General features: G+C 43.2%; 1 protein-coding gene across 4 annotated transcripts in view; it reads left to right on the top strand.

The window, feature by feature from the left end:
- ELOVL7 (ELOVL fatty acid elongase 7) overlaps positions 1-15,364 on the top strand; it is a 58,605-nt gene that overhangs the window by 21,268 nt on the left and 21,973 nt on the right. The window contains exons 1-2 of one of the 4 annotated variants that reach the window (XM_084833288.1): positions 1,267-1,326; positions 2,726-2,809. The exons of 1 other annotated variant lie outside the window; for it this stretch is intronic. The gene's annotated coding sequence lies outside the window, so the exon portion shown is untranslated. Of the gene's footprint in view, positions 1-1,266; positions 1,327-1,578; positions 1,684-2,725; positions 2,810-15,364 lie in introns of those variants that run through there. 2 more of the 4 variants (XM_084833287.1, XM_084833286.1) reach the window with 2 other exon arrangements.

The following is a 15,364-nucleotide window of genomic DNA, read 5'->3' as shown; positions in this document are numbered from 1 at the left end:
CCAACTGGAAATACAATATTAGACAAGCTTGGCAGTTTCAAGAGCCTTGTGTGGCGCAGAGTGGTAGGCGGCAGTATTGCAACCGAAACTCTCCCCACGACCTCAGTTGAATCCCAATGGAAGCTGGGTCCCACGTAGCTGGCTCAGGTCGACTCAGCCTTCCATCCTTCCGAGGTTGGTAAAATGAGTACCCAGCTTGCTGGGGGAAAGGTAGTCACAACTGGGGAAGGCAATGGCAAACCACCCCGCTATAGTCTGCCATGAAAACGCCAGCGAAAGCGGCTTCCCTCTAGGAGTCAACAATGACTTGGTGCTTGCACAGGAAGAACCTTTCCTTTCCTGGCAGTTTCAAAGTTGTAGGTGAGTGGTTGTCAGCATATCATGGGTTGCTAAAACTAATTAGTGTGTAATGTTTCAGGTTGGCCCATTCCAACCCTACTATTCTATGATACTTTTGCTTTTTTCTTAAATTTAAACAATGTAAGGGAAATACATGTTGTTGTCTTCAAATTTTTACAAGTATTCCAGTTAAAAAATCTACATACTGTAACATTTAAATCACATTAAGGGTGTAATCTTATGCATGTTTAGGCAGAAAAAAGTCCTACAACTCCCAGCGTTCCCCAGCCTGTCATTTTGTAGGTCTTTTTTCTGTCTAAACATGCGTAGGATTGTACCGTAAGTATGCTTTCATTCCCAACTAATCTACAATTAAAAAGTTGGGAGAAGCATATTCCCTAATAGTCCTAATTAATCTTATAAGTGCCAACTTCTTTATTGATTGGTTTTCCAGGAAATGTCTTCATTCCTCAGCCATTTATTTTGCGACCTCATTTTACTACCTATGGCTGGAAAAATAGTGTTCCTGGATGCTGTAAGATAATCTTCTTACTAAATGTGTCTCCAACTTAAAATGTTGATTATAACAGAGGTTGTGGATTGACACAAACTTCAGTTTCAGCATCCTGTCTGCATTTTCTGTTAATTTTGTAGGTGAGGTTAAGGACAGTCTAGTCACAACATCCCAGGCTATTTGAATCAAATAGAGGATAAATATATGGCAAAGGGATATAAGTCGAGATCCACACTCCTACAGTACACTCTTAGCTTCCACATTGCCTACATCAAAACAAGGTTGAATCTGGCCTGAATTTGAGAAGTGATAACACAATCATGGTAACTACACATCCTATTGATAAATCTCTTGAAACTTGATAAGAAATTTTTTCCCCTGCAAGTAAAACCACATTACTCTAAGTATTAGGTTCACAACACAAGATGACATCTTGGAGACAATAGCTTCACTCTTCATTCCTTTGCTTGATGGTTGGTAAATAGAAACTGGGAGTCCTACCCATTCTTGGCAGTGGCTAGCGGCTGTGTTTATCAGTAAATGTGTACATTTCAGTAAATGGGGAAGCAGATAAGGAGGTTCTGTTGAGCGATCATTTGTTAGTGGAAGAAAACCACTTCTGTTTAAATAGTTGTTTGAAGCCTATCTATATATGCACTTAGTTTGACTTGAATTCATAAATAAGTTTTTTTTCATTTGAATTGAACAAATGTGCATCTCGGGTCAGTGAAGGAGAAAAGAGTTGGTTTCAAGGTTACTGGAAAGACTTATCTACTGGGCAGGCTATTGTTCAAAGTAGGAAGGCTTCGCAAGGTAAAGCTTTGCCAGAGGTAAGGATGTTAGAGAATTCCGCCACGGATCCCGGGGGGCCGAATTCCAGTGAATTCGGCCCCACGGAATCTGTGGTGGAACGGAGCAACCCGCCCCCCCACCCCGCGAAAGCCCCACGAAATGGAGCCTACCTGGCTTCAGCTCCGGTGGTGGCAGCGGCTCTGGCTGCTGCTGGGCTGCTGCGGACGCAAATGGCATCCTGAGTAGAGGACACCATTTGCGTCCCTATGGTAGCCCATGATAGGCTACGTAAATATTACGTAGCCTATCACGGCTAAAGCAAGGACGCAAATGGTGTAGGGGACGCCAGAATTGCAAACTAGGGTTTGTTCTCAGTCAACAGTTTGTTCACAATTTCCTTTTGGAGCGCCAGGCCAGGAGCCCTGAGTCAGACAATAGTTTGGTGGTGCCAGCAAGGAGCAATGTGGAAACAAACAGCATACAGTTTGTTTACAATAAATTGGGATTCTCTGGAATTCTGGCTTATTCCATTTGAATGCAGCTTGTTTGTATGATAGTGGTTTAGTCTGGTCGCAGCAATGACCAGAACTGGTAATTGGTTTAGTCTGATCACAGCAATACTGTGGAGATGGCAGATTTGTTTCCACGCTGCCCAAATATGAAGCCAGTTAGAGGACAAGCAGATGAAACCTGTACATCTTATGTACATTTTGTCCAGGGTGCCAAGAAAGTGGCGAACTGGGCCAGTGTGTCCAGTTGGTATAATAGCACTTTTGAAATGGGGAATCGGTAAAGCATAGGTGTACAATATGGGATAGGAGATATTCTAGTCAATGATTATCTTTGATAGGAGCTCAAAAACCTCCTCGCTGTATCCATGAGGACTATGCAATCCCATGCCCAGCACTTAAAACTGGCAAGTCTCACATGCTTCAGTCTTGCAGTCTCTTTAGCTTCTGTACAGATCAGGATGGGAGAGAAGGCAAGGACTATTATTTGAGAAATAACTTGGCATATAGCATGTTCCATTTATTATTAAAACTGTTTTAATGTCTTTTCATTTTGATGTTGATGCTGCAGGCTGATTGGGAGATGCCTTCCAGCATGGAAAAATGTGGTGGTGGTGGTGAAACGACACACCTGTTAAAACAGCCTCTAAAGAAGGTGATTAATCCACTGTCATGAATGTAATTAATGTGTAGGATTCCCTGTTATAAAACTGTATAGCTAGATCCTAGCACCTAGCTGAAGTATGTGCTGACTTTTTAGCAGTTAAGACAAAAGGAAATAATTGTCTTGCTCATGCTGTTTTATGGCTTCTTCCATGTTGCTAGGTGATGGAATTGATTTTAAATGCAACATGTTAAGTACCTTTATACCAGTCCTCCATTCCCAAATCCTCTCATCAACTAAACTCGCTGAGTAACTCTCTACTGAAAACCTGAACAAATTTCCAAAGCTATAGCACTGCACAAAGTAAGTAAATTTAAAGGTCCTCTTGTTTGCAATAACTCATTTATTTATTTACTTTGCTCCCTTGATTACAAAGACACTTGTTAGTTTTTTTCCAGCACTTCACTTTACGCAGTAACTGCAGCTCTTTAGGTGCTGTGAGAGTGAAGATTTTTTAAAGGCAGAAACTCAGGTTTTTTACTCCTTTTTGAGTATGCATCCCTTTCAGATATACAGTAATTGTACTCTTGAGTACAGAGTAAGTAGAAAAACAAACGTGTTGGTGACGTAACCCCCCCACCCACATGGCTCATTCCACATATGTAGGAGATCTTTCATCCTTTTTGAGATGCCAGTTAATTGTGCTGCTTGACGAGTTACTTTCTGAAACTTGGGCATTTAGTAGGAGGCAATTGTCTGCAGGGTATGAGGTGTGAAGGTATAGCTTCCAGCAGTGGCTGTTAGCCTTTACAACTATAATGACTAAAAGAGCATTTTGGATGCAAACACTACTTGCCTTATGGCTCCCTGCTGTAGAAGTTGTGGCCCAAGCCATCTCCTAAGTGGTCTTCCTTTTGGTTCACCCTAAATTTTCTAGAAAATGCTTCCCAGCATGTGCCAGACATCATCTAGTGGCATCTCTTACTTCAATGTGCACAGCAGGCCAAACAGCCATCTTTAGGACCCCCCTGCCCGCAGGCAAAAAAAAAATCAGTAAAAATCAGCTGCGCTTTTTGCCCTTAAGATGGTGCATACCAGGAATTCTGGTTTGTCTCTCCACTGACAAGCCAGAGAAATAACCCATGGTTTGTTCTTGGATGATTTCCCTGGCTTTTGGGAGGAGAGACAAGCCAGAGGTTCTGGTTCGCTTGTAATGGTAGCCAAACCACAGACAGAAGGTTTGTTTAGCTGTGTTTGCTTGCAGCAGAAGCAATTTGGCAATGTGCTGTGACGTATGAACTGTGCCACTGTTAAGACTGGCTTGGCAATTTGTCAAATCGCATTTTTCCCCAGAAGCAGTTAATTTAAATTCTTTCTTAACTTGTGTGCATATATAAAACCTTTATATATTGTCCATTATGTAAATAAAAGTAGGATAAAGAACGGCACATCTCTTTTGCGTGGACTGCTTAAAAATATTGCACTTTTTTTTCCACTCCTGAACAATTGCTGTCCATTATACTTTGCACCTCCCGTCTGAATCATCATGCTTTTTTTTTTATGGATAACTTCTCCAGATGTCATTTGCTGATTTGAGTGCTGTTCTGTTTCTTCAGATGTGCTATTTTTCTTAACTGCATGCTATTAAAGCAACTGAGTACAGTAGTTTCTGTTTTCAAGTCAATTATTACACTTCTCACTCATCTGCTTCATAGAAACACCTGAAGCTGTATTGGTTTTCATCAGGAATTGGATTGTTTGAGAACCCTCTACCATCTGAAGGCCAGCTCCTTCTTTCTTCACCCTTTCTCCCTAGCTGTTCTACATGCCTCCAAGATTGCTCCCTCTCTTGCCTCCTCAAATCCCATCTTTCTCACCTTTTCCATGAAGCCTTTAACTCAACCCCTTAATTCCTGTGCAATACTGTGACTTAGTGTGTGTTGAAGCCTAAGCATCTGCAACTGAAACAATTACATGTGTAACTCTGGCTTCTGCTTTCCTCCCCTTCCTCTGTTTTCCTTCTCTTGAATGTAAGATTGTATGCCTCTCGGTGCATGGACCATCCTTCTTGTACACTATAAAGAGCCATGCACACTGGTGCTAGAAAAACAACAGTAGTAATTTAGGGCTGCAGATAGCCTGAATTTTCTTTGAAGTAGGGATGGGGGAGAATTTCTCCCCGAAACTTCGGGGGGCCGAGTGCCAACGCATTCGGTCCTCCGAAGGTTGTTCGGGGAGAAATTCGCCCCCCCCGCGATGGGACTTACCTTTCACGAATGTCCCTCCCGGCAGCGGGTCCCGGCGGCGGTTTGGCAGGTCTTCGTCAGGGGCGGGGGCGGCAGCCGGTCTTTCGACCGGCTGCCGCCGCCACCGCCATTACAAGAAAAGTAAAAACAAAAACAAAACAACCCTGTGATAGGCTACGTAACGATTAACATAGCCTATCACGGCTAGATTTGCAAAGTCAGCCGTGATAGGCTACATTAATCGTCATGTAGCCTATCACGGGTGACTTAAAAAAAAAAAAAAGCGCGTACAGCTAATGGCGGCCCCCATAGGGAGCCGCCATTCGCGTTCCTTATTTGGTCCCTGTAGTCTACGTAAAGATTTACGTAGACTACGGCGAAAATAAGGGCAATGCAAATAGCGTTGCCCTTATTTTCGCCGTAGTCTACGTAAATCTTTACGTAGACTACAGGGACCAAATAAGGAATGCGAATGGCAGCTCCCTATGGGGGCCGCAATTTGCGTATGCGCTTTTTTTTTTCCCCAAAGTCACCCGTGATAGGCTACGTGACGATTAACGTAGCCTATCACAGCTGACTTTGCAGATCTAGCCGTGATAGGCTACGTTAATTGTTACGTAGCCTATCACAGGGGCGTTTTTTTTTTCTTTTGAAGTTCGCGGCCGGGGAGATGGGGCACTTCTCCCCGGCCTGAATTTCGGCCGGGCGAGGCAGGAAGCCTCCCCCCAGGCCTGAATTTCGGCCGGGCGAGGAGGGAAGCCTCCCCCCGCCGGCCTGAACTTCGGGGGGAGCAGCGAAGCGCCTCCCCCCCACCGCGAAGCAAGCTGCGAGACCAGGTAAGTGACTTTCGTGCATCCCTACTTTGAAGGCTAGTCATAGACAACTGGGTTGTATCAGATCTCTCTATAAATTTAATCTTGCCTAGTGTCCTTTCTCCAGTGGTGTTCAGATCTAGATGTTTCAAGAAGTTGTAATGGTGCATGTTATATGCCAGCATTCCCCAACCCTCCAGATGTGTTGGCCTGCAACTTTCATAATTCTCAGCCAGAATGAGCAATGACAGTGCTGGCTGGGAATTACAGGAGTTGCAGTCCCACCCATCTGGAGGGCACCAGGTTGGGGAAGGCTATTATATGCGGTTCCCTCTAGGGGTGGACGAAAGTCCCTTACCTGTCCTCGAAGGACGTTCGCGGTGGGGGGGAGGTGCTTCGCTGGTCCCCCCGCGAAGTTCAGGCCGGGGGGGGAGGCTTCCCGCCTCGGCCCGGCCGAAATTCAGGCCGGGGGGGAGGCTTCCCGCCTCGCCCCGGCGTTGCCCTTATTTTAGCGTTGCAATAAAATAGCGTTGCCCTTATTTTCGCCGTAGTCTACGTAAATCTTTACGTAGACTACAGCGACCAAATAAGGAACGGGAATGGCGGCTCCCTATGGGGGCCGCCATTATCCGTACACACTTTTTTTTTTTTTAAAGTCACCCGTGATAGGCTACGTGACGATTGATGTAGCCTATCACGGCTGACTTTGCAAATCTAGCCGTGATAGGCTACGTGAATCGTCACGTAGCCTATCAGGGGGCATTTTTTTTTCTTTGATTGCAGTGGCGGCGGCGGCAGCCGGTCGAAAGACCGGCTGCCGCTCCCACCCCGCTCGAACACCCGCCGAACCGCCGGCCGGACCCGCTGCCAGGAGGGACATTCGGCGAAGGTAAGTCCCGTCCCGGGGGGGGGGTGCGGGGGGGGGTTCGGAGGATTTCTCCCCGAAACTTGTTCGGGGGGCCGAACACGTTGGCGCTCGGCCCCCCGAAGTTTCGGGGAGAAAATCTCCGCCAACCCTAGTTCCCTCTGGTTTTAATCCCAGTCTCTGAATGTTTTGTGACAGAGAGCCCTTAGAATATATGTCCCAACTGTCCTGTATTACCCGTATATCCCCTTGTTACTTATCCACACACTCAAACCTCAGTTGCTATTGACATTATTTCCAATAAGAAAAAGTTCCACAGACAGTTGTCCACTACTGTAATGTTTTGCTGCATCTTCTTTGGCTGTCTGTTAATCCTTTCACATATTACTCTGATCCATTTGCACCAACTGAATTTCTTCACATGACTTGTACCTTGTACTTGTACCTGAAAATTCTTCAGATAGTTTCGGCAGCCACACCTCATCCCATGGGTGGTTTTGGATTTGTCGGGATGAAAACAAATATCTCAGGAATCACAGACTAACTGCCTCTCTGGAGCAAATGACTTGCAGTTGCTTATATCCCTAGTCTTGTGTCCTTTTTAGGATTGGATCACCCCTTACAGGTTCTTAAAGTCTGACTTTCCTTCATGAATCCCTATTGAGAGATCCCAACACACCTTTATCTTTCACAGAACTATTTCTATCCAAATGTCATATAGAAAGCTTCCCTTGGCATGCAGAGACTTTCTTCTCTTCAGCTTCATGCCTCTTGCCCACCCTTTCAAGAAGTCTTGGTGCTTAAACCATTTGTTTACTGTTACTTTTCCATTAGCTGTCCTGTTTCTTAGTTATTCCTGCCCCTCTTGCAACTCTTGCATCTGTTTTAAGAACATAAGAAGAACCATGCTGGATCAGACCAAGGGTCCATCTAGTCCAGCATTCTGTTCACGCAGTGGCCAACCAGCTGTCAACCAGGAAGCCACAAGCAGGACACGAACACAACAGCACCCTCCCACCCATGTTTCTATTTTGCTTCCTTGTTGCCTGCCATTTTTCATCTATCTCCCTTCACAGCTTGATCTATTTATTCCCTCCCCTTTGCCAATATTCCGTTGTTGATGCTTTTTCACTCTGAGCAGCTAGGATGTTTTGAACATCCTATGTCATCCCTGTTGACTGCTCGGGACAGGCAGGGTAAGGAAGAGTCCCTAGAATACTTGCAGGGATCAAGCAATAACCACATTTAGTTCTGTTAGAACTAAATGCTGCCTGACCTAGTCTTAAGATTTCATATGCCGCAGTAAATGTAATGTACTTATTACCAACCAAATGTTAGTGAAAATCAGTGATCAAGTTTTTGAGTTCTCCAGAACTCTTCTTTAGGGTGAATGTTAAGAGAAACAGCAAGTGGTGGTGGCAGTACTAAAATATGTGTTTCGGAAAACTTGCTAATATGTGGCATTTTTGTAGGTCTTAATAAGGGTATTACCCTGCTGTGGGTTTAGGATCTTTTCTAATGGACCAATACAGCTACCTACAAATTTCATAAGGTTCCAAATGTTGTCTTCTAATCACTGTATTGCTCGACAGTGCCTTTGCAGAAGATGTTTCAGGTTTCGAAAACCTCTCATTTCTGGTTGGTGGTAGTGAAGAGTGACTCTGTGTTCAGGATTTTCTTCTTGCTGCCCCTTGTGCCAGACTGCCTGATATTGCATGGAGAGAACTGAGAGACTGTTGCCTTCTCTTCATTGCTATAGCCTGTTCTGCTGTGTTTTTCGATATTTAAGCATGTGAAGCTGTAGGTTTGGTGAGTAAGGGGAGACATGATAGAGGTGTACAAAGTTATGCATAGAGTAGAGAAAGCGGATAGGGAGATATTTTTCTCCCTCTCTCATAATACTAGAACCTGTGTCATCCCATGAAGCTAATTGATGGGAGATTCAGGGCAGATAAAAGGAAGTACTTCTTCACACAGCGTATAGTTAAACTATGGAATTCACTGCCACGAGATGTAGTGATGGCCACCAATGTGAATGGCTTTAAAAGAGGGTTAGACAGATTCCTGGAGAAGAAGGCTATCAGTGGCTACTAGTCCTGATGCCTCTATGCTCCGTCCAGTAACAGAGGCAGTATGCCTACATACACCAGTTGCTGGGGAACATGGGTGGGAGGGTGCTGTTGCACTCATGTCCTACTTGTGGATTTCCTGTGGGCAGCTGATTGGCCACTGTGTGAACAGAATGCTGGATGGGCCCTTGGTCTGATCCAGAATGACTCTTCTTATGTTCTTATCAGGAAGGGAGGAGACTGGTAGATATGAGGCAGGGACCAGTCCCTAGGCCTTTAAACATACATCTGTTCTACATGAATAGGTTTGAGTGCCAGGCTGTGTGTGTGTGTGACTAGTTTGAGGCGTGGCCACCCTTGGCATGAATTCTCGTGCAATTCTTATTTTGTTTCCAGGACATTTGATATTATCTGGTTTATAGTGCATATTTTTGATTTCTTTTTAAAAAGAAACATAACAGAAAGAAAACCTGATATAAATTGAGGGATGCTGTGAAGTTTAGGCAAAGGGCATTGATTATTGGTTATCTGCATCTTTAAAAGTTCTCTTAAAACAATGGCTGGCTGGTTTTATTCTTCTTTTGACACAGGTTCAAAGTTTACTTGCTTTCCCCCTGGGAAAGTTTTCAATTCCTTACATGCTTGGATGTTGTTAGGCAATTGCCTCTTTCATTTTAATTTGGATACCCTTTGCCTTTTAAAAATTGGCATGCACATTTTTGCCATTAATGATGTGACTAAAACCAGGGGGGAGAGGGTAGATACAAATGGAGAAGCTGCCTGTTCTTCTGGCACTTAACTGGGAATTAGAAAAGACGAATTGGTTATAGTATGTCTGCTTCTTCTCGCCTTGGGCAAGTTAGCTGAGCTTGCTTTCTAAAACTCATGGAAAATAACAAGCCTTAAAGCCTAATAATTCCTAATGCCAGCATGGTAAGAAATCCCTGTCTTGTTTACAGATCCGATATTCTTATTCCTCTCACCAGCTCCTCTTGTTCACCTTAGTGAAATTTGTACCCAACTTAATTGTACAGCCAATTTATTGTTGTTGAACTGCCAAGGAAAGACAGCTTCCTTTCAAAACTGCAGTGAGGCTAAACTTCAGGCCCAATATTGTAGAATTTAGTTAGCTAAAAATTAGGGATGCAATGCGCTGTAATCCTGTACCCACTTACTTGGGAGTAAGCTCCATTGAACTCAGGGGGACTTACTCCAAAATAACTCTGTATAGGGTTTCAGCCTAACAGTGCAATCATACACATGTCAACACAGAAGTCCCATTGAATTCACTGGAGCTTCCTTTAGAAGAGACATGTATAGGATTAATAAACAATTACGCAGATTAATTTTAAAAACTTTTAGTTGTCTAAAAGGTGCTCTTGACAATCAGACAGCAAGATGTTCTTTTTTTTAACATTGTTTTAAATTCATATATGCTTTCTGAGTATGCAAGCACAATGTCACGAGTAAGGAAAAAGAGCAGCAGCTTTCACTTGTTTTGTCCTCTCCTTCTGGGCAGTGATGCAGCTTGGGCCTAGAAAGAGTGGGCAAGCAAATGGGTAGCAGGGTCCCTCCAAAATCTGGAACTGTAATTGTCTAAAAGCAAGGAATGCATCTTGCTATAGAAGCCATGCATAGATTTAATCACCTAAGGGCGCAATCCTATTCATGTTTAGATATAAAAAAAATCCTACAACTCCCAGCATTCCCCAGCCAGCATAGCTGACCTGAGGCCTGCTGGGAGTTGTTCGACTTCTTTCTGCCTAAACTTGCATATGATTGTGCCCTAAAACAATATAATTTGAGTTTAAAATTCCTTTGGGTGCTAGTCATACTAAAATATATATAATAGACCTCCCTATTACGAAGACTCAGGGCAAATACTTAGTAAAATAGAATGAAACCACTTAAAGGGCAGTATCCAATGGTACTCCTACACAGAGTAGATCCATTGAAGTGAACAGGCTGACTCTGGATAGGACTACCATTGGATACTGCCACAGTTCCCCGCAAATGTTTCCCCAGCTTAATTCTGGGATTCACAAACCAGCCTGAACAAGTAGGCCTTGCAACACTTCCTAAAATGGCTTGGGTTTGGGTTTTCAGTCTGTAGTAGGAGGGAGTTGCATAATTGGGAGCAGCTACCCTTTCTTGTGTAAACCTGACACACAGATGGTATCACTGAAGAGTGGGAAACAGTACAAAGGAGTCCTTGCCTTGGATGTATACATTAATTGCTTTTGTCTGACTGTCTGTCTCTGGTCGAGCAGGTTTAATAAACAAACAAATCAAAAGTCTGCACCTATTTAACAAAGATGACAGTGGGATGATTCTACACGCTTGCTAGGGGAAAGAACGTGCATCATAATGATACACTTCTAGTTGGTTCTGACTGTTGCATGTTGCAGGGTTTTTTTAGAATGTACCACTTACACAGTAATTTTATTTAAGTTTTTTAAATAAAAAATCCTTTTTTTTTTTTGTATTATTAAAAGGTTTTTAAAAAAGAAGATCTGTGACTGGATGTCCTGTCCTGTGTCATGTCACTATTGGCCCTTACAATAGGGTAGACTTCCCCATAGTGCATGTAAATGGTTGTGTCTTAGGGCACAATCCTACACATGTTTACGCTGAATAAAAGTCCTACAATTCCCAGCGTTGTCCAGCCAGCCATGCTGGCTGGGAATACTGGGAGTTGTAGGACTTTTTTTTTCTGTCTAGACATGCATAGGATTGCACCCTTAATTGTTTAAATACATGTCCTCAAGTTATTATAGGTATTACTGTTTTCATACAATGTATATTGGTAAATTGTGGTTCTTGGACGGTTCCTTGCACCTTGTGTGTTTTTGTTGAATTCTAATGGGGATCTTGTCTTTCTTGTTTTGTTGGGTACAAAATAATTTTATACATACACATAAAATTCCTGCATAAATTCCTGGATTCCTTCATAAAGACCTTTGTAGGCAATTGTATACAGCTGCAAAGTTATGTATAGCTTGTAACTGGAAGTCTCCAAAGCAACCAACTAAAGATCAGTGGTTTAATAAAATTTGGTAGACTATGAGTATGTATAAACTTACTCGGCGAGTGCAACAAACAAGGAATTCTAATGTGAAGAATGATATTATGACACCATGGTTTCCTTTCATTTCCTATGCTGAGGCACTTCAAAGTTTTGATAAAGTTCCAACAAAATACAGTTGCCTATATTTTTTCTGATTACTACGCACCAACATACAAAATGGCATACACCTGCACACACTCCTTACATATGTTGTAGAACTTGCATTTTTTGCTTTTATTTTGTTAACCTTGTTTCAAAATAAAATTTCATGGTAAAAAAAGAATCTTCCATACTGGGTGGGGTGGAGTTTTTGTTATAAGGTGTGGTTATGCACAGGAAATAATTTGAGTGGTGGACTTTTCCACAATGGTGGTAGGTGCTGTAGCATGAGAATGTATGAATGTATTTCATGTCTCTCTATTCCCCCCCCCTTCCCCATTCTTTCTATGTTGAAGTCACATGTGAAATTGGAGGTGAAGAATATACATGTTCCCTGCAAAGAGATGAATGGTCTGTCCTTCCATCAGGAGATACCACATCTCTTTATTAGAATGTGTGCTTAAGGGACCTGCCAGCAGGGCTGGGAAGCACCAATAATTTGTGCTCCTCTCTCAGCACCTCTGTGGAACCTGTCAAGTACAAAGCAGTATTATGTTTTAATAATTGAATAAAATGAGTTGCCTCTTGTCAAGTGCAGAGCTATTCTGGCGTGTTTGTAGTCAAACTAAGAAGTCGATCTCCTATAAGTAGCCTTTATTAGGCTAATCAATCAGTCCAACAGCAGTTCAGGTTACAGACTTTGTTTTCCTACAGCAACATCCCTGATTAAGCTGACAGAGTACTAAATAGACTACCTGAAGATCCCTTTAACAGATGCACTACTGTTAGGAGAGAGGTTGATGCACATCTGGCACCTGCAGTACAGAACCTGAGAGGCTTTTCAAGTCCTGCCCTCAGGGAGGGTCTTCCCCTAGAGACCTCTTGTGGTGGGCCAACCTTGTAGAACATCTTACATCCCAAAGCTGCTCCTCCCACTTGACCCAACGTCTGATCCTTGCATCTGTCACACCCACCTCCTCCCGCCCTGCCATGAGTTGCTGTGTTCCCACAGATGGAGAGGTTGTGGTCGGGCTTTGATCCAACTGATTAGCCTGCACCTGGACAGATTCTTTTCTGTCTCCCTGAAGCTGTGGTCCCTGCCCTACCACTTCACACTTTTTCTCATCTGACTCTGATTCTGTTGCCATGGCCTCTTGAGAGGCCTCTCAAGATGCTGGGCTCAATCCTGACACTGCTGAAAAAGAGTTTTATCTAAAAATATGATGTGCTTACAATATTCCTTCATAATAAACAGTTTCTTACTTACTGCTGAGGTCTTCTAATTTCTTGTTCCATTAACCCAGCCTTCCACAACCTGGTGTCCTCCAGATTTATGGCCATGCTGGCTGGAGGATGATGGGAACTGTAGTCCAATAATCCAGAGGGCACCAAGTTGGAGAAAGCTGCATTAACCTATCAAAGCATTATTGGGAGGTTATCCATGTCAATCTTAATTTCCACGGAGGAAGGGTGGGATATAACTTTAATTAATGGTCTTCCAAAATAAAGTTTTCTAAGACTGTTATGAGTTTCTTTAGATATGATCTAAATAACTTTTATTCTGTGCACTTATGGATGTATAGAGCATTTTTTAGTGCACCTAATTATGTACTTCAGTCTTTGGATGTGGTGGGAATGAAATATTCATAACTAGATGCAAAGGTCAAGAAGTGTTACAACTGATAAAATATCTTGACAAGTATAGCAAAGATGAACCAGCAGAGTAATTCCGTCCCAAAGAGAAGTATCTTTTCATTACAATTGGAGTAGTTCTTTTTCTTTCAAAACAAACCATTGAAATCCTGGTCCCTTTGCTTAAAAGATCGTCCCTTGGGTATAGTAGGGTAGCAAAACATCTTGTGCCACGTTCACAATTGTTCCTTAGAACAAGAGTTGGCTTTACTATAATAATAATTTTAAAGAATATCTTGTACCTTTCTGACTAAAGTTAACTTGATGAGATGGGATAAGTGTAGTTGCGCATAAGTACTTGCTCCATCCCCTTCATGGATCACTGCCTTGTTGTGGCGAAGGGGCTTGCGTAACTCAGTGAAGCCATAAGCTATGCCGTGCAGGGCCACCCAAGATGGACAGGTCATGGCAGAGAGTTCTGACAAAATGTGGTCCACTGGAGAAGGAAATGGCAACCCACTCCAGTATTCTTGCCAAGAAAACCCCATGGAACGTGTCACAAGGCTAAAAGATATGACGCCGGAAGATGAGCCCCTCAGGTCGGAAGGTGTCCAATATGCTACTGGGGAAGAGCAGAGGGTATTTCCAAGTAGCGCCAGAAAGAGTGAAGCGGCTGGGCCAAAGCCGAAAGGACACTCAGCTGTGGATGTGTCTGGTGGTGAAAAGAAAATCCGATGCTGTAAAGAACAATATTGTTTAGGAACCTGGAATGTCAGATCAATGAATCAAGGTAAGCTGGAGGTGGTCAAACATGAGATGGCAAGATTGAACATCGACATCTTGGGAATCAGCGAACTAAAATGGACAGGCATGCGCGAATTTAATTCAGGTGACCATCATATCTACTATTGTGGGCAAGAATCCCTTAGAAGAAATGGAGTAGCACTCATAGTCAACAAAAGGGTGGGAAAAGCAGTACTGGGGTACAATCTTAAAAATGATAGAATGATCTCAGTACAAATCCAAGGCAAACCATTCAACATCACAGTAATTCAAGTCTATGCCCCAACCACTGAGGCCGAAGAAGCTGAGGTTGATCGGTTCTATGAAGACCTACAACACCTTCTAGAACTAACACCAAAAAAAGATGTCCTCTTCATCATAGGGGATTGGAATGCTAAAGTAGGAAGTCAAGAAATCACCGGGATAACAGGCAGGCATGGCCTTGGTGTACAAAATGAAGCAGGACAAAAGCTAATAGAGTTTTGCCAAGAGAACATGCTGATCATAGCAAACACTCTTTTCCAACAGCACAAGAGGTAACTCTACACATGGACGTCACCAGATGGTCAATATCGAAATCAGATTGATTATGTCCTTTGCAGTCAAAGATGGAGAAGCTCCATACAGTCAGTAAAAACAAGACCTGGAGCTGACTGTGGCTCAGATCATGAGCTGCTTCTTGCAAAATTTCGGCTGAAATTGAAGAACGTCGGGAAAACCACTAAACCGTTCAGGTATGACCTAAATCATATCCCTGATGAATATACAGTGGAGGTGAGGAATAGATTTCAGGGATTAGACCTGATAGACAGAGTGCCTGAGGAACTATGGACGGAGGTCCGTAACATTGTTCAGGAGGCAGCAACGAAATCCGTCCCAAAGAAAAAGAAATGCAAGAAAGCCAAGTGGCTGTCTGATGAGGCTTTACAAGTAGCTGAGGAAAGAAGGGAAGCGAAAAGCAAGGGAGAAAGGGGAAGATATACCCAACTGAATGCAGAGTTCCAGAGAATAGCAAGGAGAGACAAGAAGGCCT

This window comes from Heloderma suspectum, chromosome 2, assembly GCF_057233095.1.
Source record: "Heloderma suspectum isolate Gila_16-S chromosome 2, 16-S_ref, whole genome shotgun sequence".
NCBI lineage: Eukaryota > Metazoa > Chordata > Lepidosauria > Squamata > Helodermatidae > Heloderma > Heloderma suspectum.
This window is presented reverse-complemented; position numbering and strand designations above follow the sequence as displayed.